The following is a 26825-nucleotide window of genomic DNA, read 5'->3' on the forward strand; positions in this document are numbered from 1 at the left end:
TAAGACTCTATACAGTCTGATGGTCTACATTACCTGTTTCTGCTTTACCACTAAATAGTTATATAGTTTTGAGAGACTATCTTATCCTCTTTCAGCTTTAGTTTCCTTCTGTGTAAAATGGGTATAGACATTCCAATCTCAAAGGGCTGTTCAGGGAATTAATATACACCAAATCTCCCAGCACAGTTCCCAGCTCACAACTTCTATGTTATTCAAGCAGTCAAGGAAAAATCCAAAATTTTACAGACGGAAGAGCCTGTGGTCTGATACTCAATGGAGTGATACATCAAAGGAGACAGAGAACAAAGTTTGAAAATACAAAACTGGCAAATGATAGTGGAAAATTCCTTACAAAAGACAAAGCGAGTGAGAAGACTAATTTATAAATATTTCAGAAAAGAAGACATATGGCAAGTGGGTCAATGGGGACTGTAGTAGGAACCTGTCTTTTAAGGAATCTTAATTAGAATATTAAGATAGATAAGAAAGGACCAGTGTGGACCCCACAGATATCAGGACCTGAAGAAAGGTGACCATCTCCAACCTCAAGCTATATATGGCCAATAAATCATAGACAAGCTCGAAAGGGTCAACTATCACTTAAAACCATGATCAAGGTAATTTAGTCATCCACCCAAATTTACATTGTACAAACATTTCAGCAATTATGTTTAAAGGATCTTTGGGAATTATTTGTCCTATCTCTGGTGCCTATTACTTTGTTAGAAATCAGGAACCAGGCCAGTATTGGGTGGACAATGAGCATGAAACTGAACATGTATCCATTTCTTGTTTCTCTATTAGCAGTAATAAGAGCTGCTAGTATTTAATGAGCACATGCTCATTAAATTGACCAGATGATCCTCCCACCAATACTCTGAAGAAGCTACTATTATAATACCCATAGTATATTTTAGGAAACTGAGTTTTTAAGGTTGAAGTGACTTGTAAAAATTCAAAAAGTTAGTAATTAGTCTACTTAGAAATTAAATCATGCCCTTAATGACTGTGTCACATCACTGATTGACACCACATCTAAAATAAAACATTATGGAAATAAATCATCAAATAAAAAATTGTGGAAATATGTCTTAGTCTTTTCTTGATTTTTGTCTAATTCCTATACTCAACTGTTCTCAGTTTAGGATTTTCTTAAGTTAATCTTTTTCTTAGTTTCCTTTTGTTTTAGTCAGCTTTTTTATTGCAGTGACTGAAAGATCTGACCAAAACAATTATAGAGGAGGAAAAGTTTATTTAGGGGTTCACAGTTTTAGAGGGCTCAGTCCATAGGTAGCTGGCTCCATTCCTCAGGGCTTGAGGTGAAGCTGAACATCATGGTGGAAGAGTGTGGAGGAGGGAAGCAGTTCACGTGATGATGAGGCAGCAGAGACTTCACTTACCTGATACAAAATATCTATCCAAAAGGCACTCCCCCAATGCCGACCTCCTCCATCCACACCCCACTTACCTTTAACACTCAATGCAATCAGGTGATTAATTCACTGATTGGGTTAAACTCTTAACTCAATAATTTATCCTCTCAATTTTCTTGCATTATCTTACACTGAGCTTTTGGGGGACACCTCTAATCTGAACCATAATACTCTTCTCATTCCCACCCTGCCTCTATCCCTAACTATTATTTTGAGCATTGTATAAGACCTGTAAAAATCCTTAGTATTTTGCAGCTCTATCACATGTTCTTTTCTTTCTTTATTCTCTACTGTAGACTGTTCACTCAGAAAGACTTAGAAGTCTTCAGAAACATGTCTCAGGAGTGGATTGACCAAGTTTGAAACTAAGATATGTTACTAGTTATGCAACCTTGGGCATAGAACTGAAATAATAATCGCACCTACCACATGAGTTATGAAACTTAAAGAGTTGTTTTTTTAGTGCCTGGTCCATAGAAATTTCTATTAAATGTTAACCATTATTAACTTCCGGAAGAATAAAGATTATGTTAAATTCCTAAATATTCTTTACTTCCATTATGTTTCTTACAGAAGATGGATGTGTTAACAATAATAATCACAAGTATAGCCTTCCCAAACACAATTCAGTTTCATGTTCTCTCTCTGATTTTTGTGGTTCAAATGGTTAAACCAGGGCCTCACACATCCAAAGTAATCACTCTACAACTGAACTATATCTTTCAGTCCACAATTTAGTTTTCTAACCCTAAATTTCATCAGCTATGAAATGAGAATAATTATAGCTTCTCCTTCATAATAATTTTATAGTAACAATTATGGGGATAAAGTAAAGCACTTACCAATGTGTAGTGTGGCAAATTTTTAATATTTATTGGTCACAATTACTTGCAAATTCACAAAAGTTTATTTGGCATTTTCTACATATCCTTTATCATTTTGAGTACTAGAGATAGAGCAGTGAAAGATATTACCAAGAGAAGACTAAATTTGCCATTGTGGATCTTACATTCTGATAGAGAATACAGATGTAGTCATAACTTCTATGAAGAAAAATGGAAAGAGATGAAGTGGTCAAATAAATACCTGCCAAGGACATTGAATGAGTATGACATTGGAGTATGTTGTTGAAGGGACAAAGAAAGGACTGGCTTAGCACATTATAGCATTGATCATTTTTGCTGAGTGCTGCATTTAAAGCCTGAAAATGGCAGATGATCAAAAAGACTGGAGGGTGCTGACTATAGCTTGGCCAACTGCAGCATCATTTAGCAGCAAGCCCCATTAACAATTAACCAAAGGGAGCAGTGAGGCAAATAGAGATAATGTACTTTCTTGTGAAAGTTTGAGGATTATTACACTCCTTAAATTGTTTGCCTGTCCTGGAAAAACAGATCCAAATATTCACATTTTTTAAACCCCATAAAAGTAGTTATTGCCCTTTATTATCCTTTAGAATGAGCACTAGATTGCTTCCTAGAGGTATCATAAAATGTGTGGATCTTTATGGGACCTCATTTATTCCATGTATGAGATATTCTGACAGTGCTTTCCAAAAATGTAAGTAATAGTTAGCTAATAAACATCTTTATGCTATGATGCTGCCCAAAGAGTGGTAGATTTGAAGATAACTGGTACCTAATTTCAACATATTTGATTTTTTATTTATAATTACAAAAGTAACCTTATTATTAAATGTATTCTACTCTGAATTTATTTAGACTCACTGACTTCTGCCTTTTATTAGAGGAACTGAAATTTTTATAAAACTGCCCATCATGTAAAAAGAGGTCCACAAGACTAGAAGTAAAGACAAGTAGTTAAAGTCAAAATTTAAACTAGACTTGTATTTTATAGCCTCTCTGGGATTTTACAGAAGAAGTGTGATGACAATTAGGGGTGAGTGACAATGAGGATAGATGATTATCTAGATCACATCCAGTAGAAACAACTCAATTGGATCATTCTTTTACATCCAGCTTAAATACCATTCAGATATGGACTTTGAGGGCTAAGGTGTCACTAAGCTGCCATTCAACAAATTCACATATCAAGTACTTAAAATCTTCCACATAAAATATCAGTATTTTGATAGAACAAGAAAGAATAGTGACATTGAGTTTGACATTTTAGAGAATTAAGTCACAGGAATACATTGACAGATGAACAGAGCAGCCTGATGAGATTCCACTGCGAGGCGATATTAAGACAGACTTATAGGCAGCTAGACAGTAAAAGCTTGTTAGATAACTGGGCCCCAACTATTACGAAGGATTAAGAATTAGGCTTTAAATCTCAGGAGAGGAACTAGCAAGAATTCAATTTTAAATACAAAGATATGCCATATTTATTGAATACCTATGCTATGTCAAACCCTGCACTAGACATTTGGGAAGTAATGAAAATACTAGAATTATCCTGTAGGAGCTGTTCTCTCAGAAGAAAAGAAAAAAATAATAACTTATTGCAAAACCTCCTATGACGGAAGAGCAGAGCACTGTGGAAACATGTAGTAGGGGAACTATGGCAAAATTGGGGGATGGAAAATGGCTAACCTGATATCTGCTGAGTAGGAATTGTGTAGGATGGTATAAGTGATGGTGGTCTACAGTCCTGGAGGAATTGGATTAGCATTGGTTCCAGGGTGATGGTTACAAGTTGAGACATTCTGAGCTAGTGTTCTCTTGTATTTGTACTTACAACTTCTTCTGTACTCAAATATTATGACAACCATTTAACTTCCAGTTTTTTGCTTACACTGGAAATTACTTTAATGAAATTTCTTCCTATGTTTTATTAAAATAAAATCAATTTATCTATATACATGAGCACATATGTGTACCTGTAATATTTTTGAGTAAACTGAAAGAAAGTTCTAGACATCATGATATGATACCACTAAATAGTTATGCATCCCCTAAGAATAAGGGCACTCTCCCATGCTCATAATTAAAATACTATAATTCTATCAAAATTACAATAATTCTTAAAGTATCTTTTCATATGCTGCCTATATTCCAATGTCCTCAATTGTTCCAAAAATGTATTTTATACCTATCTTTCCAACTGGGATTCTATTCAGAACCATACAGTGCATTTGGTTCTTATGTTCATTAACTTTCTATAATCTTTAACAGTCATCGTTTTTTAACTTATTCTTTTTAGTTATAAATGAAAGTAGAATCTATTTTTGATATATTTATACAAGCAGGGAGTATATCTAATTCTAATTAGGATCCCAGTCTTGTGGATGTACATGATGATGACATTCACTGTGGTGTATTCATATGTGTACATAGGAAAGTTAGGTCAGATTTATTCCATTGTCTTTCCTATTCCTATGTTTTATTTCTGATTTTCATTGTTGAAGGGATTGAGAATATTGTTCTTTAGAATAAATCAACTTTTGGATTTGCCTGACTTTCCTTATAGAGACATTGAACTTGTACTTCTGTTCCTTATATTTCTGAAAACTTGAAATCACAGCTAAAGCTTGTTGAATTCAGGTTAAACATTTTTGTGTGGAACTGCTTCATAGATGGGCTATATTGTGTTGCATATTTTACCACATAGACACATAATATGTGGTTGGCTCTGGTCCGATATATAAGTTGGTTTAAATGATGATTGCCAGCTTGCTCTTTTGAACATTAATCTTTCTTTCCTTTTCAGTTAGTAAGTAATGCATGAAGGTGATACTTTGCACTATGTGAATATTGAACTCCTCACCTACCTATCATCTGAAAGTTTTCATTTTCCTTGATGCTTGTGTTAGTCAGATTTTCATCACTGTGACCAAAATGCCTGACAAGAACAACTTAGAGAAATAAAAAGTTTATTTGGGGCTCTTGGTTACAGGGTTTTTAGGCCATGATTGGCTAACTCCCTTTATGTGGATCTGAGGAGGGATAGAACATCAAGGGAGGAGGGAATGGTGGAGTAAAGCTGCTCAGTTTATGCAAGCCAGGAAGCAGAGAGAGAATGGGCCAGGGACAGGTAATATACCAGGGTCATGCCCCCATTGACCTATTCCTGTAGCCACATCTCACCTACCTACAATTACCACCCAGCAGTCCTTTCAAAATTTTAACCCATCAAATGGATTAAGTCACTAAAAAGGTTATAGCTATGATAATCTTGTCTTTTCACCTCTATACATTGCCTAACACATAAACAATTTGGAAGGACGGTTTTAGAGGCAAACCATATCAATATTCCAAATGATTACTACAATGGAGGTTTCATTGTTGCCTACTCATATATTTTAAAGGGAAATGCTGGTTGTGTTGAAAACTTTGCTCAGTTTAGAGTCTAATGAACCTGGTATATCATTTTATACATTCATACAATTAAATCATTTTTTCCATTTTAACCAGTCAGCTAATTATGTCTTCTCATCACTTTTGGTTGCAATAGTCTAGTGGCAATTGGTAAAGGTACAGTTATTAAATGAATGTAAATGTAAAAAGTCAATACTTTTCATGCAGAGTTTTAAAAAAGAGGTATTATTGGGATGAGGGTAATAGCAAGAAGTCAAAACTCAGCCAAAGTAAGAACTTGCCAGTGCTAGAAGGGTTACTGAGACAGGAATGTAGAGCACAAAAAGGGTAGAAATATATGGCATAATTTAGACCTGAGTGAAATTTCACACTGAATTTAGATTATGACCAGATGATGGCCACAAACTAAAATTCCTTATAGAGACTTGAAGGTTAAAGGAGTGAGGCAATACAGGTATAAAAAAAACAAAAAGAAATGGCGGGGTCTCTGAAGGAAATGTAGTTCCTAAGTCATGTCTAAACAGAGCTTCCATACTAATTATAATATGGAAAATGGGTTTAATATTGTCAGATATTTTGAAATTTCAAGAATAACTGAAAATCCAATTATAAAGTAAAACTAATTAGCTCTAAAGTTGGAATAACTAATTCAAAGAGTAAATTTAAAAATATGTACCGTGTAGCAATTTTTTCTTGAGACTCATTTGGCTTGTTGGTCATAATTTTGAAAAAAATTGTCCTGAAAATTTTTATATTTACTAAGAAACTAAGAAACTAAGTGGATAGGTTGGAATTATCTACTTTTTATAAAGAAGGAATGAAAATTCAGAAACCTGTTAGTACATCATGGCCAGGGATATTTACCAACCAATTCTGATACAGTGCTTTCCTGTTTGCTAATACGTCCTGTTTTCTAATTTAATTTTAAGTTCCTTGAGTATAGGAACCTTTTCTTTACATTTAGAGCTTCTTTACACAATGCCCTCTATATACTAGGTCCTCAATAATGGGACTGATAATGGTGATGACAATGATAATGACAATGATGATAAAGGTTTCTACCCAATAAAAACCAAAGTTATTTCATGTTCATCTGATCATATATAAGCATGGTGAATTTTCTCCATAGAATGAAACAATGCAGAATTTACCTGTGACCTGTTTTTTCCATTTAGTGTTATTTTCAACAAGGCATACATAAAATTCATAGCTGCAGCTGTTCCACATTATTATGTTCTCTCTTACAAATTTTCTTAACAAAAAGCCATTCCTCATTTTTATGTTACAATGTTTGAGAAAGTAATGAATGATTAAGGTAATCAGAAATACATGAACTTGAGGGGAAGACATATACATATATATTTTTAGTCATATTTGAATAGTAGTACTTAAATGATAATGCACTAACTCTATCATAACATCAGGAAAATTTATATTGGCTGCCTGGTTGAGCTCCATTTTCTGGAAAAATAAGTTCTTAAATATGTCACATCTATCACCCGAATTCTGAAGCCACAAATCTAGACTAGAAATGGGAAGGTATTTTTTGTTCTATTTTCTCCTAAGCATTTTCTGATCACTCTAACCAAATACCAATTTAAGAACAGAGGGGCATTAAAAAGGGGAGTCTAAATAGAGATACTAAAGGCAAGTTGTGTATTTTACAGCTTTGTCTAGGAATGACACTGAGTAACTCATTAACCCAAAGGAGTGAATTTTTAATGGTGGCACTTCTGTAGAAAGATTTTTTCCTTAATAATTCCATTTACTAAAATGTCTTTTGTGTGCTAAGCATTGTAATAGATGGTTTTAGTACCAAGTATAAGATTATTTTCTCTACTTTTCACTACATCCTGAGAAGAAAAATAGTATAAGGTCCATGCATAGATAAGGAGACTGACATTCATAGTGTTTATGTATCCTATTCAATGACACACATCTGGTGAGTAGGAGATACAGGATTAGTAACTGGGTCTGCTACAAAGCCTTTGTTCTTGCCTTATACCATATCCCCTCTGTCCTTGATATATAACAGTCCTAAAGAAAATAGTGTTTTACTAAAGTATGAATTTGAAATATCCCCCAAAGTTCCATATGGTAAAGGCCTGTTCACTAGCCTATGGCACTATTGGGAGATAATCTTTTGGAAGTGAGGTATAGTGTAAGGAAGTTAGATCATTGTGGGTGTGCCTTTGAAGGGGATATCGGGACCATGATCCTTCCTTGGCCTCTTTACTTCCTGGCCTACATGAGATGAACAGGCTTCTCTACCATGCATTCCTACCATGATGAACTGTGCTGCAACAGGGACAAAGCAACTTGGCCAAGCAATCATGGATTGAAACCTCTAAAACTTTGAGGTAAAATAAAGCTTTCTTTTAAAAAATTCTGTATTTTAGGTATTTTGTGGCAGTAAGGGAAAGCTGACTGACACAGAATTATGTCTCCTTGTTATATAGTAACATAGACCTCAGTATCTGATTAAAATAATATGAGTTTTGTCTTGGGAATAAATAACATGATATGTACAAATAATGGAATCACATCCCAGTAGATTGAAAAAGGGACAGCTAAAATCTTTATTTTTATTGACTTTTATTGGTTAACTAGATGATTATCTATTTGTTATTTTCATGGGAGAAAAGATTTAAGGGGAGGAGCATTTAATCAATATCCTGGCTGATGGAGTATATTGTTACCTTCTATTGACTGCTACATGTGTAAGGTCTTACCTTTTACCACTACCACAATGTTACTTGTCTTGGATTCCTGGCTGTCCTTTGACATCACTAATGATGTTGTTCACATTGGATAATCTGTTGGACAGATGTCACACTTAGTATTTATTGGGTGAGGTACTGGAAGTGGTTCAAAGGAAGTTTGTAAGAGTGATCAAGAGGGATTGCTAGTTTAGCACTTGTATGTGTTTATCCGACTGTGCTTGTTAAAGTGAAGTTTAGGTAGAATGCTACCATGAGGCTTCTATATACTGGAATAACGTTCCTTATGGTAGCCAAGTACCCTGTGTAATTCAGTCCTTATTCTTGTTCTGCTTTCTTCAGATCTTGCCTTCTTCCTTTTACCCCACTGACTTTACATTTGTATTAGCCCAGTTTGTTGCTATAAAAATACTTGAGGCAGACTAATTATGAAGAAAAATAAGTGTATTTAGTTTACACTTTGGGAGACTGCAACTTTAAACAGTATGACAGGTCTGGCAAAGGCCCTATGGCACATGGCAAGACTGTATGCAGGAACAAGGGATCACAACTTGAAACAGAGAGCCAAAGAGGAGCCAGATTCAGGCTTTTAAAATGATCTTCTCTCAAAGATTACCAGGGGTCACAAGACAACTACTGTAATCCCTACATAGGACAGGGACCTCAATTGACCTAACAGCCTCCCACTAGGATTTACCTCTTAATGTTTCCATAAAAAGAAAGATATTCCTGTATAAGAGGATGGTATTCCTCCCAATACGATCACTATAAGAACTAAGCCCTCTAAATATGAGCCTTTGTGGGATAATAAACATTCAAATCATAGCACTATTTACCTTGTCCCAAGTCCCCCTAGCTTGATGAATTTCTTTTGGGTCTTAGTAGTCCATACTTCTCAACACTCTGATGTTTATCTAGAAACTGCTGTTTACTCCTGGAGTCTTTTATTTTCTCCAAAATATATAGGCACCAATCTAAGTTCTGTTTGTGTTTTTTGTCATGTGTCTCATGTGAAGTAATGATCACAGAACTGCCTTGCTGTTTAAAGCATGTGGAGGCTCCTTTGGTGCTGAACTACTAGAATAAAGGAACAAAGTTAATATTTCTAAATATTATCCTGCCACCTCTCTATATTTTTAACTATTATGTGAGAGATGCTGAGAAGGCCTTACTTTCCTTGACTACTTGAACCTGCATTATATGCTACATTAATTTCTTTTAGGTTAATCAATTCTGTACTGCCTTCTTTAGATAGTTTACTTTAAAAATTAAAGATTTACATTATGCTGAATGGAAGATGCCAGGCACAGAAAAGAACAATAAATTTCATTTATATTAATTGCTAAAATAGGTAAAAGTAATCTGTGGCAATAACAGGTCAATGGTTGTCTCGTGGGGAAGGGTAACTTGGATATGAACCAGAGAACTTTCTAGGATGATGATATGTTGTGTCTTTTGATTCTTTCTTAGGGTTTCCATCTCTCTGCTTTCATTGTCCATCTTCTCTTGCATGTTGCCTACTTTATTCACTAGATCCCTTGGCATATTAATAATAGGTGCTTCAAATTCCCAGTCTTATAATTCCAATATGTCTACCATGTCTGGCTCTGGCACATGTTGTTTCTATTCAAATTGTGTTTTTTGCTGTTTAGTGTCTTGCAGTGTTTTCTTGATAGTCACACATGATGTACTGGTTCAAAGGAACTGCTTTAATTAGGTCTTTAGTGAAGTGGTAAGGGTAGGGGTGTGGTAGGGGAAGCATTCTATAGTCCTATGATTAGGTCTCAGTCTTTTAATAAGTCTGTGCCTCTGGACTATGAAATTCCTAAGTGCTTCTCAGTTCCTTAGGTGAGACAGGATGGCTAGTGTGGACTGGAATTAGGTATTTCCTATCCCACAGGACACTTAAGCTTTGATTAAAAAAAAATAGCATTAGGCTCCGGTTTAATCGTTTCTTCTGAGGACAGACTTTGTCAAGAACAGAGTGCTCTGGCGTGTTTCAAAGTGGTTTCTTTGTCCCTCCCTCTGCTAGTAATATTAGGAGGTTTTTCTCTGATATCTACTGTGAGACTTTGGTCAAGATCCTAGAGATAAAACTCAGAAAAGTATGGGGGCTACCCTGTGATGGGGTCCCCCTGAAGACTTTCATTCTCATACTTGTCCACTCTGAGCTTCTAGCAATTCATCAGTTATTCTGGCATTGGTTTCCATGGAGAATTTTTATCATGAGACTGCTCTTGCAAGCCATGATACTCTATATTCACCTGTCTGTCTCTCCCATCTTGGGCACAATGGTTTGCACTGTGTCCTTACCTCTTTTATGGATCCAAAAAGAGTTATTGATTTTTTTCTCCTTCCATGTAGAACTGGAAACCGGAAGGCCTTTTTCATTCTTATTGATATTTTTTTTCATTTTCTTGACTCATCTAGGGTTTGATTTTAATATTTGTTAGTATGGGTCAAAATAACATCCTTTGTTCTATGTCTAGATTAGTGCTACAACTAAGGTATTTTATTTCTGGTGCTCTACTGTGTCTCTCCAGTCTAGCTCAGGGGTCTGCAAACAATAACTTTTAGGTCAAATCCAGATTATGGACAGTTTAACCAGCTTAAGAGCTAAGAATTATTTTTATATTTTTAAAGGTAGTAATAAAAATGTAAGACAGAATACATGTGGCCCACAAACACTTAATAACTTGCTGTCTAACCTTTTAATGAAAGTGCTTTTTGACCTCTGTTAGCTTTTGAGAACTATAATATTTTCCAATCATGTGTGAGCTCTAGAATTGTCTAGTTTACTGTAGTTCTTTGCCTGGCCCCACAGAATATTATCCTATTCATGGACAGCTTCCTATTCAACCAAAGACATAATAGGATTAAAATGCAGAGTTCATGGGCCCATCTTATTGTTTCTTTGTTGTCAAGTATGTCCAATCTGCACTGTCTGTTGTCCGATGTATTCAATCAGATATTTTACATTTTTATCTTTTTTAGTATAGCTTTTTAACAACAGGAGGTTAAGTCCAGTGCCAGTCACTTTGCCACAAGTACAAACCAAATACCTCACCAAAGAAAATTTTGATATATTTTACCTGTATATCTTCATATTTGTAGTGGAGAAACTCTTATATTTGACTTTCTTTATAAAATGACTAGATAATAGCCAGTTTTGAAGATATTTTCAATGACAACAACAAACATTCTTTTGAGTTGTTAAATGTAAGTTACTGTGTTGTATTATTTAATTTTCCTAGCATACTCTGAGGTTCTGAGAAATTAAGGTTTTGCAAGACTCTTGGGTTTTGAATGATAGAACTGGGATTTGCCTCGGTTTGCCTGACTACAAAGCCTGAATTCTTATGTAGTTTTTAACTACTACACTCAGCTATTTCCATATTCCACATTGCAAAATTACTGTGTAAGAACAAAATAAGGTAACAGGGAGAAAAGACAGCATAACTTGTGAATGCTACCTCCACAATGCTCCCTATCTCACAATTTTGTTTAAATTTTCTTTATTAAGAATATGGCTAGTGTTTATTTTCAGCCTCCATTCTAAAAGAGGATATCATTATAGGAAATATCAAATCCTGCAATCACAAAGTTTAGCTGGGACCCATCAATAGCAATAAGATTTAGCCATTCACCCAAATTTATTGGCCACTAAAGTGTTATCCCAGAACAGGAAAGGCTATTATCATTCTTCTTTAGCACTATGAAAGTGCATTGGCTTTAGCACTGAGCCTTTTTCTGGGTCAAGGTGTTTTTGTGAAATTGCTATTGAGTTTTAGTTTCCTAGATGCACCAGTTATGCACCAAAAGTTTGTTTTAAGGCATAGGAAAGAATCATCAAAAACCTTTACTGTATCCATAGGATATTTATTTGAATGTTTTATGGTCAAAATCATTTCTTTGAGCAGGAAGCTTCATTATTGGGTTACTTTAGGGATGTGGAAAGACATCACTATGATATATATATATATATATATATATATATATATATATATATATATATATATCTGCTCCATATGCTGATATTCCCATACCCATCTGATAAAATGCTACCCAGTAGCATTAATATTCCTCCCAAAATGCTTGTCACATTAGCTAACATAATTTAGCATATTGATGGAGGTACAAGTTTGGGACAGAGGGCATACAGATGGCATTCTATAGTTTATTAGGAGATACCTGTAGTAGGAATATCCCAACTATAGCATATGGGCACAAGGAATGAATGATCTTTTATTGATGGTAGATTTGGATATTACTTTAGATTTTCTGAGTAGGAAAGAATATATTATAGTTTTAAAGAGATGAGCTTTGGAATCAGACTAGATATGATTTGCAGCTTTCTAATTTGCTAGGTACATTAAATTTCAACAATGCTTACAAGTTATCTCAAAATTCCTGCATAAGTTATAATATATGTATTGATCAATAAGTAAAGTATTCCTGATTGTCCAACCTAGAGAGTGATAAGAGGGAGATATCAACAAAATGGAATCTCTGAACAAATGGGTTAGGGTATAGATTGGATTTTAAAGGGACACAATTTTTGAGTCAATATATGGTGGGAACAGGTTGTTTAAAGTGGCTGTGGGTACTACTAGATGCAGTCAAAATAAGTTTTGGAGGGGCATTTTGTTTGTCAGATCCTGTAAATTAGAAGTTGGTTCATGATCAAGGTCAGGAAGCAGGTCAGAATTACAAGGAGGCAGGCTTTTATGGAAACTGATTATTCCAAACAGGGTCAAGGCAAATGTGGCCCATTCTTTAAAGCGGGTCTAGGTTGTCTTTGCAGATCAGACACAAAGGCAAATTTTTCTAAAAGGGACAGAAACTAGTCCTCATGTATCTAATATACCTCTCTGTTCTTATATAAGGGCAATGTTTTGTTCTCTGGTGGACATTATCTTCCTTTTCTTTGATTAAGATATGAGTTCTCACAAGGAAAGTTATTACTTAATTCTTAACAAATTCATGCCTATAGCCTTTGAGTACAGCAGGGAAGAACAATAATTAAATTCTTGGATTATGCTGCTTCTTACACATCAAATGAATATGCTATTTTTCTTTAATTAATTATGGTTCAACTGAAGCCTTATAAAGAACATTAATAAATAAAAATGATATTTTTCATTGCAAAAATGTCTGAATCTTACATCTTTGCATTTATTGCCAGGAAATAAATTCAGTCAAAGCATAGACAAGCTCCAATTCAAGTAAATAAAAGTATAAGCTGAATAATAAATAAGACCACATTAGTTTCCTATTGATGCTATAGAAAATTACAATAAACCTAGTGCCTTAAAATAATACAAATTTATTACCTTCTAGTTCTGGAGGTCAGAAAACTGACACATGTTCCATTGGCCTAAAATCAGGATGTCAGCAGGGTGACATTCTTTCTAAGGGATCTAGGGAAGACTTTGTGCCTTACCTTTTCCAGCTACCAGTGGTTTCCTGCATTCCTTGATTTATCACCTTCTTCTTGAAATTCTGTCACTCCAACCTCTGCTTCTTTTGTCACATCACCTTCTCTAAATCTCCTGCCTCACTTTTTTCCTTGTGGGAACTCTTGTGGTTATACTAAGCAAATTCAGAAAATTCAAGATACTCTTCCCATTCAAGATCCTTAACCACAACTTCAATGTCCTATTTGCTATGTAAGATATGTTAACAAGTTTTGGTTATTAGGACATAGATATCTTGGGAATTGTCATTATTCTGTATATCACAAATAAATTCATCACTTGTCTTTTCCTGCCACCATAGGAACAATCAAAAATGATCTTTATCAAATAGATATTTGAATACTGAACTAAATATTACTATTTACTTTCATTGGGAATTCAGAAACATGTTCTCATAAGAATGTTTACATGTGTATACATAAGCCTAAGCAACTCCTGACTTAAGGAAATAAAAGTATAAATAGAATCCTAAATAATACTGTATTGGTTGCTGCTGTAGCAAATTGTTACACACTTAGTGGCTTATTTTATATATATGTATATATATATGCAAATTTATAATGCATATTTATCTTAAAGTTGGAGTAGAAAGAACTCTGAAGCTCTAAGAAATCCTAATATTTACTCTGCAGTCCTTTCCTTAACACTGCAATTGATTTCACCATTAAATCCTACAGGCAGTTGTTCTAACAGATAGCCTGGCTATGATCTTTTACCCTCCTTTCAAAACACACATACACATACATATATAATACAATTCATTACCTAGTTATATTCCATTGAAACCCTATGGCAGCATTTCAGGTGCTTAGAGGAACTCTAAATAATGTCTAGATAATTTTTAAGACAATGTAAATAAACTCTTATTTGTTCAAGACAGTGAAGGTATTATTTTCTTTTCAAGTGTACTTGGCCAGCTACCAATTAAAGTTTATAGATCATAGTGAATAGCTGATTTCCAGAAGAGCTCATCAAAAAAGGAAAAACTTGTAGTCTCCGTAGTTACAAGGGGTTCTGCAGTGCTATTGGGCAACAGCTTATGCTCCTGTTCTAATCAATGGCTATAGACATATTCTTCACAGCAGTATAACAGCTATGTGATTTGAATCACTGCTTCAATGAATTAAAGAGGAAATATGAATCTAAGTATTTTATTCTGGTGTATCTCTCATATTCATTCTTAATAAACCAGAAGGGCTTATTATGTATAGGATATCTGGGTTTGAAGGTATAGATAGATGCTCTTTGACAGTATAGTCATTTAGTGTTTCTGTAGCTGGGCTGTGACATGGGACTATTTGGAGTCTGAGCCTTTAGGATGCAACACTTTGGGATACAATCTGAGCTCAGTTTGCATATACATAACTTCATTCCTACCAAACTAAGTAATAATCATCTAATTTGGGGACCAATCAGGTATAATTAGACAGGGCCTATTTCTCAACATGTAAACCATGGCAACTTCATTCAGAAAGCATTGTCTGATCCTGTTCCACTAAAAATGGTACTACAGTCGTGGTGGAGAATTAAAGCTCCACAGACTCCTTTTTTCTTACATCAAATATCCTAAAAGTGAGTTTGGACCCATTAAATTAATATTTATTATGAATTTACAATGGTACTATGCCTGGCCCTGGATTACAATTTTCTTGTAGGCTTTTGACTGTCTATTCATCTAATTTATATATGCACAGATTGCCTTACTTATTAGCTTTGTGAAATTAATTTGTTTCACTAAACTTTAGTCCTTCATCTCTAAAATGCAGAACCAATATGTGAAAGTTCTTGTGATTTGTAAAATAACATATGAATGTATGCTGTTAGTAATCACTGAGACTCACTTAACATTAATGTCATGTCTAAAAGATGCAAAAAAATCAATCATACTGAAGTTCATAAGGTGTATTTGATCATCCTTATGATTGACTGTAATACATTCCATGTTATGCTTGCCAGTTTATTTTGAGGGTGTGCAAATTCAGCTATAAACAAAATATATACAAACACAGAGTCAATATTCATAGAGTGCCTCTACATCAGGGAAAACACAGGGTTATGTAAAATCATGGAAATAAATAGTCCTTAGGTGATATTAGATCCATTGTTTGAATTTTTTTGTGGATAGTACATTTGCAGAGCCAGATTACGGCCAGAGCAGAGAATTGAATGAATGAATTAGAAACATAAGGAAGGTAGAAGGAGGAGAAAACAAAAGTAAGAAGAAGAAAAGGCTTATAAAACTCTTTAAAAGCTGGTGCAGAACTGCTTGGTAAAGAAGTAAAGGGCTGAAGTCTCAGTGTACTTTTGATTTGATTTTCCTTGATTGCTAAATGTGTTTAATATTTTTTCATATATGCTGGTCATTTGTATTTCTTTTGAGAAATGTCTCTTTATATCATTTCATCATTTATTGATTGGGTTGTTTGTTGATATTTATTTTGATTTGTTTATAAATTCTAGAGTTGCAAATTCTTTAAGCTTTTGTTTATAATGGAAGTTTTTTTTTTTTTTTTTAATTTCATCATCAAATCTAAAGCTTAGTTTTGCTGGGGTCCTCTGTGGTTAACTGGTATCCCTAACCTCAGGATGGTGAAGGTAACCCAGGTGTCACCATGCCAGGGTAGCAGCTGTTGGGGGGGGGTGCCTTAGAAACTGGGTACCTGACCAGCTGGAGTTCCAGACTGGGAGTTGCCCCCCACTGAATATGGTGATGAAGGTTGCCCAAGATGGAGGCACCTGCTTTCAGTGGTGGGCTGTTGGGTCCTATGGGGGGAACCTAGAGATTGCGTTGAACAATGAGTTCAGAGATGAGCTTTGTGGGGAGCAGTGTGTGGTTATTGGCTGACTTCAGAGCCTGTGTGAAGTTCTTGGGAGCTGGCAGGCCACTATGCGTAGTATCTCCACTGCTGCAGAGTCTCAAGATGGCGGCAACTGGGGGAATCCCATGTTGGTAGATGGGGGTCCACACAGGAGTGGCAGCTGGAGTTCCTGAATGTGGGAAGCTGTCGGGTGGCCTGCGTCAGAGCGGCTGGTTATTTCTGCTCTGGTGGGTGGTGAAAAATTCTGTGTGGGTGTTGATGGTGCTCGGGTATCTGGTAGTCCTGCATGGGTGAATAGTTGGGAGACCTACTCTGATTCTGAGGCCTGGAACCCTGGGACAGCGTGGTGGCCATGATTCCTGTGCAAGAGCATGGATGTGACTCATAGAGAAGCAGTATTCTCACTACTTGGGTCCCAGGTCACCTGACACAGAATGCTGCTTTCCTCTGGCCCACCATCTTGGATCTCCCCTCTGTGTCTTTTATTATATGCTATTGGTCTTCATGTTTGTTTTATGCCCATGCTGTTTCTTTTTTATTTATTGTTTTTAGTTATATATGACAATGCTATTTTTGTTACTAGAGCTTGGTCCTGTAATTTGAGATCAGATATTGTGATGCCTCCAGCATTGGTTTTCATACTTTGAATTGCTTTGGCTATTCTGGGTCTTTCATCTTTCATATGAATTTTAGGACTGTTTTTATTTTTTTATTTCTAGTTCTGTGAAAAATATCATTGGTATTTTGATGTGAACTTCATTGATTGTTTTTGTTAATGTGATCGTTTGACTGTATTAATTCTGCCTATCTAGGAATATAAAATGTATTTCTGTCTTTTTAGGTCTTCTTCAATTTAGAATGGAAATCATAAAGAACACCAATAAAATTTGATGGTGAGATTGTGGGGGAAAAGGTACACTTACATGTTGGTGGGACTGTGAATTAACACAACCACTTTGGAAAGAGATATGGACATTCCTCAAAAGATTTGGAATGAACCACCATATGACCTTGCTATCCTACTCCTTGGTATTTATCCCAAAGAAGTAAAATCAGCATACTATAGTGATACATGCATATGAGTTTTTACAGCAGCACAATTCACAATGGCCAAGTTATGGAACCAACCTAGGTGTTCATCAACAGATGAACGGATCAAGAAAAGTTGCTGTATATACACAATGTAGTTTTCTCAACCATTAAGAAGAATGAAATTATGGTATTTGCCTGTAAATGGATGGAAATGAAGATCATCATGCAGAGTAAAATAAGCCAGATTCAAAGAGTCAAAGGTCGAATATTTTCTCTCATATACAGAAGCTAGAAAGAAAAAAGAAATTAAAAAGTAGGGAGGATCTCCTAAAAGTAGAAGAAAGAGAATGGGCATCATGGAAAGGAGGGAGAGGTTCAAAAGGGAATGGCTAGGGAATAAAATATACCAAATTATGCTATGTCTATGTATGAATGTTTCACAATGAATACTGCTTTTGTATATAATTATAAAATACTAATCAAAATAATAATAGAAGGGAGATCAGTAGAGTAGAACAAGCAGATTTGAGGGAGGGATGAGGAGATGGAAAGGGAAGGTATTGGGGAATGTGATTATCCAATTATGTGCATGTACAAATATAGCATAATAAATCTCACTATTATGTATAATGATAATGCACCAATAAAAATAAAATAAAAAGATGTAAAGGGCAAGTTTGGAGCCCAAGAGATAGAAAAAGAGCTGTGTGGGTTAGGAAAATACTAAAATACTAGTCTCTTCAGATCCTTTATGTTCAAGGGAACAGAAAAAGATTTAAAATATGTCATTAATACCTGTCCTATTTAACTTCGTTTAGGAAAAATATGGAGGTCTAAATAAATGCATGTAAAATTAATACCTGTAACCAAAATAGTAGCTGAGAAAAAATGGTAACATGGGACCAGAGAATTTGAAAAGACAGCCTTTAGTTGGGAGAAAAATAAAGCAACATTTTAAGAGATGGGGGATTAAGTTAGTAATAATTACTTCACTGAGTTTTCTTTTCGTTTTCAACTTTTATTTAATGTGAATATTTTACAATTTATAGATAGAAGTTATTTAACCAACATATATGCTTGTGTCTGAGTAAACCTCTACCATGTTTTTAAATAAAGTCCCAGAGATAAGTCTGACTAGAGTATGTATACTTATTTCCAACTGACATGTCTCTGGTAGCTTTCATTTCTTCTTCTGATGTCACCCTAGGAAGGCTTCATCCCACAGTAGATTTCTAAATTTCTGTAAGATATAGGACCAATCTATAATATACCCTATAACTCCATAATATTTGAATGGTTAAATTATCCTAATGATGTATTTCTGTAGAATATTTTATAAGGATAAAATATTGGCTGTTTAGAAGATTTCAATTAATTATTGTTTCATTGTTAGAGAGTTTCTTTCACACTAATGGAAGAGAGGGCAAAATGGGAAGAATGTGTGAATCTTAGCCCTAACAAATTTCATTCAGATAATTATAATATTTTAAATATAATAGAGTGTTATAGAACCAAGGCCTGTTTTGAAAGCATAGTGTCACCATAATGACATCCATTTTAAGGCCTTCAGGAATAGATGACTTTTAAGCCAGTCAGTCTCCTGGGGAGTGCATTAACACATTTAGACCACAAGGTCAATTAGTAAATGACTGCTGTGATGCACTTACTCACCTCAAAGTGGCCTCAAAGAGTTACTGCACCTTTAAAAGCCCTGGAGAGTAATTTATATACTGAAAAGGATTTGACTGAATGAGTACAATCTGGTGTGTTTTAATGGGCTTTGATAAGCATCAAAGACTAACTATTAGAAGAGCAGTTGTGCTTTGCAGACGTGGAATTGAGGGCTACATAATTTAGAATTTCCATCTCTTCTTTTGAAATAGAACAGAAATCATGTTACTTTGACCTTTTCAAGAAGTAATTTGTTTTCTGGGCTAATGCTATTTTCCTCTATTAAATGGCTCCATAACAACTGAGGAAGAGGCAGAATGGGCAATCAGTCAAGATACAAAGTGTTAAAAATGGCAAACACTCAGACTGATTAAATTAGGAGACACTCCTTATGCTAAAATCTGCTCAATGGAGTTTTATCAACATAGGGTATTGCCCTAGTTCTATCATAATCCTATTATGCTACTCTTTTCCATAGATGCAATACTAATGAGAGATAGTCACAATGGTCATTTGCCTATGTTTCACATTAGAATATATATCGTAGACCTATTTGTACTAGAATTTCATCCTGAGTTTATTCCACTTAATAGCCTTAGAAGCATCATGTATTTATAAAATGATATTTTGCCCTTCATTAAACTTTGTATTCCAAGAAAAACTGTCTTTGTGACATTTAACAAGGGAGATGTTATTATGATATTTAAAGTCTGGAGACAGACAGGATTCACAGTAAAATAATTTGGGTACCTCGTATAATGAACAAAATTAAATCACCACTAAAGGAAGGAAAATATCTTGAGCAAAAATATTTAGGGTATTCAAAAAGGTTGCAATACTTTCATCACTGAATTAATAAAGGCTACATTGCTAGTCCCATGAAGGTTAATTAACTCCCCTTAGAGCAATGCTTCTCAAAGTCTGGTCCACAAAATGCCTTCATCAGCATTACCTGGGTTCCTATTTAAAATGTAGATTTTTAAGGACTACCCATAATGTATTGAATTGGAATCTCTGGGAGTATAGGTAGTAATCTTGTGTTTAATGAGACGTTTGGGTAATTCTTTTGCATACTAATGTTTGAGAACTCCTAAGGAGAAGCATGGCATGTTTTTTTTTTTTTTTTAAAGAGAGAGTGAGAGAGGGAGAGAGAGAGGAGAGAGAGAGAATTTCAATATTTATTTTTCAGTTATCAGCGGAAACAACATCTTTGTTTGTATGTGGTGCTGAGGATCGAACCCGGGCCGCACGCATGCCAGGCGAGCGCGCTACCGCTTGAGCCACATCCCCAGCCCAAGCATGGCATGTTGATAAAAAATCTAGTCAAAGCTTTTGGCTCAAATAGCCATGAGAACACATGTGTTCAATGATGTTGGGCTTGTCAAGCCAATACAAAGGTAACTGGGTGTTTGTTCAGAGCAAGGAATGTCAGCCATGTATATATAGCAATAATGTTTAGGAGAAGATTAAGTACCCAGGAGATTGGGAAGAAAAGGAGACACAAAATAGCTAGCCACATCACTTGAATATATAAAATTAATACCAGAGGAGAAAAATAGGGAGAGGAGAGAGGAGAGGTAATAACATTCACTGAGTTTTCCCAGTTAAGGCAGAATCACTTATCTCTGGGATTTTGATTATCAACAAAAGACCAAAAAATGAAAGGGATTATAAACAGAAAGGCATCAGTGGTATATGACACAGGTGAGACCCATGTCTACAACTAGTATATAGGTCAGATTAACTGCAATTCCTACATACATTAATAATATTAGTGTCCCTCCAAAATGTGGTCATCATGCTACCTCATTATAATCACCAGTTTGTACTGGTCAGAATGCAGATTTCAACCTACCAGACCAACTTATTCAGAATATTTAAGGTTGGGAGTCCAAGAATCTACATTTTTGTGGCATTAAGGTGATATGGTTAAAGTGAAAACCTAGACTTACTGTTAGGGTAGCTATCTTAAAAGAATGATAATACCCCTATAGAATAATTTCTTCATGGAATAAATTTTTAATATATTTATTTTAGAATAGTTTTAGGTTCACAGCAAAATAGAGAGGAAGGCACAGAGATTCTACATGCTTCTACACATGCATGACCTCTCCTGTTACTTATATTCCCCAGCACAGTGGTAGCTTTTTTACAACTGAAGAACATTGACATAGTTCACATTCAGTTAACTTTATGTGTTGTACATCTTATGGGTTTAGACAAATGTATAATCACATATATCCACCATTACATTATTCTATGAGTAGTTTTATTATCCTAAAAATGCCTTGTTTTCTAACTTATTTGTCCATCCCTCACCCCTAACCCCAACAACCACTAAACTTCTTATCATCTCCATAGTTTTTCCTTTTTAAAAATGTCATATAGTGAGAATCATACAGTATATAGCCTTTTCATATTGGTTTCTTTTACTTAGTAATATGCATTTAAGATTCCTCCGAATCTTTTTATGACTTAATAGCTCCATTTCTTTTTAGTACTGAATAATATTCCATTGCTTGGATGTTCCAGTTTATCCATTCACCTACTGAAGGACATCTTGGTTGCTTTCAGTTTTGGCAATTACAAATAAAGCTGCTATGAGCATCTGTATTCAAGTTTTTGTGTGGGCATACATTTTCCACTCCTTTGGGGAAATACTATGGAATAGGGTTTCTGGACTATAATGGTAAAAGTATATTTAATTTTGTAAGAAACTGCCAAATTGTCTTCTACAGTAACTGTACCATTTTGCATTCCCACAGCAATGAAAGTTCCTGTTACTGTACATCCACACCAGTATTTGGTGTTGGCAGTGTTCTGAGTGGTAACCACTCAAATAGTTGTGAGTGGTATCTCATTTTATTTGCATTTTTCACATTGTCTGTAATTTTTTATGGTTACTATGACAAATTACTGCAAATTTAGTGGTTTAAAACAACATGAATTTATTATCTTTAAAATTTGTATATCAAAATTCTGTCACAAGAATTGGGTTAAAATAAAGATATTTGCAGGGTTATGTTTATTTCTACAGCCTCGCCTCCAGGGAAGAATATGTTTTCTCATATTTTCTAGCTTCTAGAATATACACATTTCCCTTAGCTCATGGCCCTCTTTAAAGCAAGCAATGTTGGACTGGGTTCTCATACTATAATTTTTCTGGTTCTTTCTTGACTCTAACTCCTTTCTGCCTTCCTCTTTTGCTTCTAAGGGTACTTGTGATAACAATGGGTCCATCAAGATAATCTACACTACTTTCTTTAATGTCAGCTGATTAGCAACCTTAATGCCATCTGTAACCTTAATTTCTCCTTTACTATATAAAGTAATACACTCACAGGTTCCAGGGATTAGGCAGTGGACATATTTGGAGAAGAGGCATTATTTTACCTATTACAAACAAGACTTACTTATTATTTCATTCAATAGGTACCATTTGAGCAATTAATATATGCAGATCATGCTAGAGATAGAGAGTCAATAACACAGTCTTTACCAATAACAATTGTGCAGTTTAGTGGGAAAACAGGACTTCATTAGAAAATTACAGTACAATAAATATATATTAGAGATATACAAGAGACACAATGGGAGCCCAGTAAGGGAAACAATTTATTTTTCCAAAAGTTGAAGGTTTCACAGTGAAAACTGGCCTTGAACTGAATTTCTAAGGGAGATTAGAATTTCACAGAACCCATAATACAATAGGAGCCTACAAAGTGAATCTTTCCTTTATAATACTTGAAGAAGATCAGGAACATGACTCCAGCCATTGGAAGAAGATTGAGAGATTTAGAGGTACTATGGTGGAGACAAAACAGAGAATCTATTTACTTGAATCAGGGAACAAAGAACAAGGCAGACACCTAGTTATTAAAACTTAGTTAATAGATTATGAATGATGGCTGATTTTATGTTGTATAAATTATACCTGAATAAAGTTACTAAATGTACAAATATTTAAAAATATGAATGGAGGGCTTGGGTTGTGGCTCAGTAGCAGAGTACTTGCCTCACTTGTGTGAGGCACTGGGTTCAATTCTCAGCACCACATATAAATAAAAAAATAAAGGTCCATCAACAACTAAAAATATTTAAAAATATGAATTAATATAAAGCAAAGATGACTTGATATATCATAAAGTTACTGTGTTGCATCTTAATTTATTCCTAAAGTAAGGAATGATCCAACACTTAGGCTTGAACACTCTGTGTGTGTGTGTGTGTGTGGGGGGGGGGGTAGGGAGGGGAGATGGCCATTGACCCTATTTGTGAAAAGCAGTGGCCTGCAGAGAGATCTTGTATGAATGGGATTTATGGTTTTGCCAAGCCCCATTATCTGTGATTTAAGTTCAGTTGTGATGTGATTGGAGAGAAAAAAATCCATTGCTGCTTCTTAGTTTGAATGATAGAGTATGGAGGTAGGGTTTCTTGTTTGTTCATTAAAATATTTTAGAACTAACGAAAGCCTTGGAACATCTGCTCCCTAAAACATAGCCAGACACATACACACACTTAAAGTATTATTTCAGGAGGTTCATAATCCCTTGAAACCATTCATGGATTCTTGCAGCTTGCATATAGGTTAAAAATCTTGCTAATGTAGTCAAAGGATATAACATGGTAAAATTTGTTCAGAATTTATTGTATAATATTTTAATGAACCAAAAGATGTTGAACCTCAAAGTTGAATTAGATTTGGCAGTGGTTGGACTTTCCCTAGAGTACTTAATCTAGTTCTGGAATGCTCAATCAAAATGACATATGGAAAGCTTTCCGAGAGTTTAAGCAAGAACTGTCAAAATGATGAAACAGCAAGGTAGAATATATTGAAAGATGAGAGTGCTAGCAGAGTTGAACATCAGAAAGTGGTATGTAAAGCTTTAAATAACAATGAACATGTACTCTATGCCAGCCCAATACTATGAACAGTATAAATAAGAGAGGATGCTTAAAAGTCCTCTATTCATATATTTCCTCCAGTATCTGACATGTCTGAGATATCAATATTAATATTTCTTTATGTTTTACTCTTATTTTCTAGACTTTCTATTCACAAATTCCCTATAAGAGGTCAATTCTTAAGATAATACCCCATAAGATGATAAGCAGGTATTGGTTTACTAGATCTTTTCCAATTTATTCAGCTAAGCAAAAGGCTTAATAGGTAGGCAGTATAGCATAATTGTTAGAATCATGGACTTGGGAGTGAGAATACATGTGTTACAATCTTGACCTACTCTTTAACAAGTTTGAATCCTTGAACAAACTGCTGAACCTCTTTGTGCCTTTAAAATGGGAAATAATAGTACAAATAGTGCTTTTATATGAAGATTAAATGAGTTAATGTGTGTAAAGTCCTTAGAACAATATAGAAGCAAAGAGTAGATGCATATCAACGTTAGCTATTACTATTTCCAATAATAACAGTATTTTTCAACCTCATTTAGTCTTCTGACTGGAAGAGTCCCCATTTATTGTCTAAGGTAGTTCCCTATGACTGCCTTGTAGTCCATTCTGGGATGAACTGAATTCCTAGGAGTAGTTCAGGAATTCTGCCTCCAGGACCTCCTATTTGTGATTTGAAAGATTATGGACTTTCTATCAATCAAGAACATTTATGCATTCTTTCCAAGGAATAGGAAATAGAAGGAACCTTCCCTATATAATCATTAGCTGTTCTGTTTTTCAAGTTATTTGGTAAACCCACAGCTCTGACTTTCCAAGTTTACTAGTCTTTTCCAGCTATGAGACATTGGTTTCCTGTTTTTCTCTACTGAAATTGATAGTTTAGCTAATTGTGATTATAATAGTTGTTTACCACACTCAACTCCTACATCTAAGGCAACTCTAGGATGCTTATTTATCTGCTATGGAGAGTTTTGTTGCAATTTTTAAATCGAGAGCAAAAATAATGTATTTCCTTTCTCATTGTCTTATATAAGTCTCTTTTGTCTGCCAGCAAGAAAATTAACATTAAAAATAAAATACTTAGGAATGAAATGACCCACAGAAGTGAAAGATTCTTACATTTAAAATTATAAAACAATCATGAAAAAATTAAAGAACACATAAAAATTGAAAAGTATGGTGTATTCATAGAATTGGAAGAACCAATAATGTTAAGATGCCCATAATACCCAGAGCAATATACAGATATAAGGCAATTCTTATTAAGATTCCAATTATATTTTTCAAAAAGATCCAAAAATACAAACAATGTAATATTACTATGTATATTAATGGAATGGAGGAACTTTGGATAGAGCAAAGGGGAGGGAAGGAAAGGGAGGGGCATGCGTGAAGGAAAGACAGTGGAATGAGATGAACATCATTACCCTAGGTACATGTTTGAAGACACAAATGGTGTGACTCTACTTTGTGTACAAAGAGAAATTAAAAATTGTGTTCCATTTATGTACTATGAACTGAAATGCATTCTGCTGTCATTTATAACAAATTAGAACAAATAAATACATAAAAATATTTATATACATATCAATTATTTCTAATTAATAATGCATAAATATATAATATTTATATATAACAAACATAAAATAAGGGACTAATGTCCAAAAAACATGAGGAACTCACACAACATAATAGGAAAGAATAAAATAAAACAACCCATTATCTCAATTAAACATAGACCAAAGGCCAGAATAAAATAAAACAACCCATTATCTCAATTAAACATAGACCAAAGGCCTGAATAAATATTTCTCCAGACATAAAAATGACAAACAAATATATGAAAATATATTCAATATCCCTAATCACCAGAGAAATGTGAATACAAACTTTAATGTGATATCACCTACTTCTTGTCAGAATGGCTATTTTTAAAAAAGACAATAGATAACAAGTGCTGACAAAGATGTGGAGAAACAGGACCATATCTACACTGTTGATGTAATGTAAATTGGCACAGTCGAAATGGAAAACAGTATGAAGGTCCCTCAAAATATTAAAAATGTACTATCATATAATCCTTTTCCAGGTATATACTCAAAAGCAATGAAATAAGCATCTAATAGATAGCTGTACTTTCATTGAAGCATTATTCACAATAATCAAGGTATGGAAGAACCTAAATGTCTATCAATGGATGACTAAAGAAAGATATTTCAGTATACATATATAAATATTATTCAGCATTGAAAATGAAGTAGATCTTGCTATTTTGGAGAATATGGATGAAACAGGAAGAAATTATGTTAACTGAAATAACCAAACACAGAAAGATAAATATCATATGATCTCTCTTACTTTCAGAGTCTTAAAAAGAAGTCTAATAAATAGAAACAGAAGATATGATAGTAGTTATCAGAGTTAGGGAGTGGGGTGGGGAGGTGCAGGTCAAAAGTTATGTAGGATGAATAAATTTACA

The sequence above is a fragment of the Urocitellus parryii genome, chromosome X, assembly GCF_045843805.1.
Source record: "Urocitellus parryii isolate mUroPar1 chromosome X, mUroPar1.hap1, whole genome shotgun sequence".
Classification (NCBI taxonomy): Eukaryota; Metazoa; Chordata; class Mammalia; order Rodentia; family Sciuridae; genus Urocitellus; species Urocitellus parryii.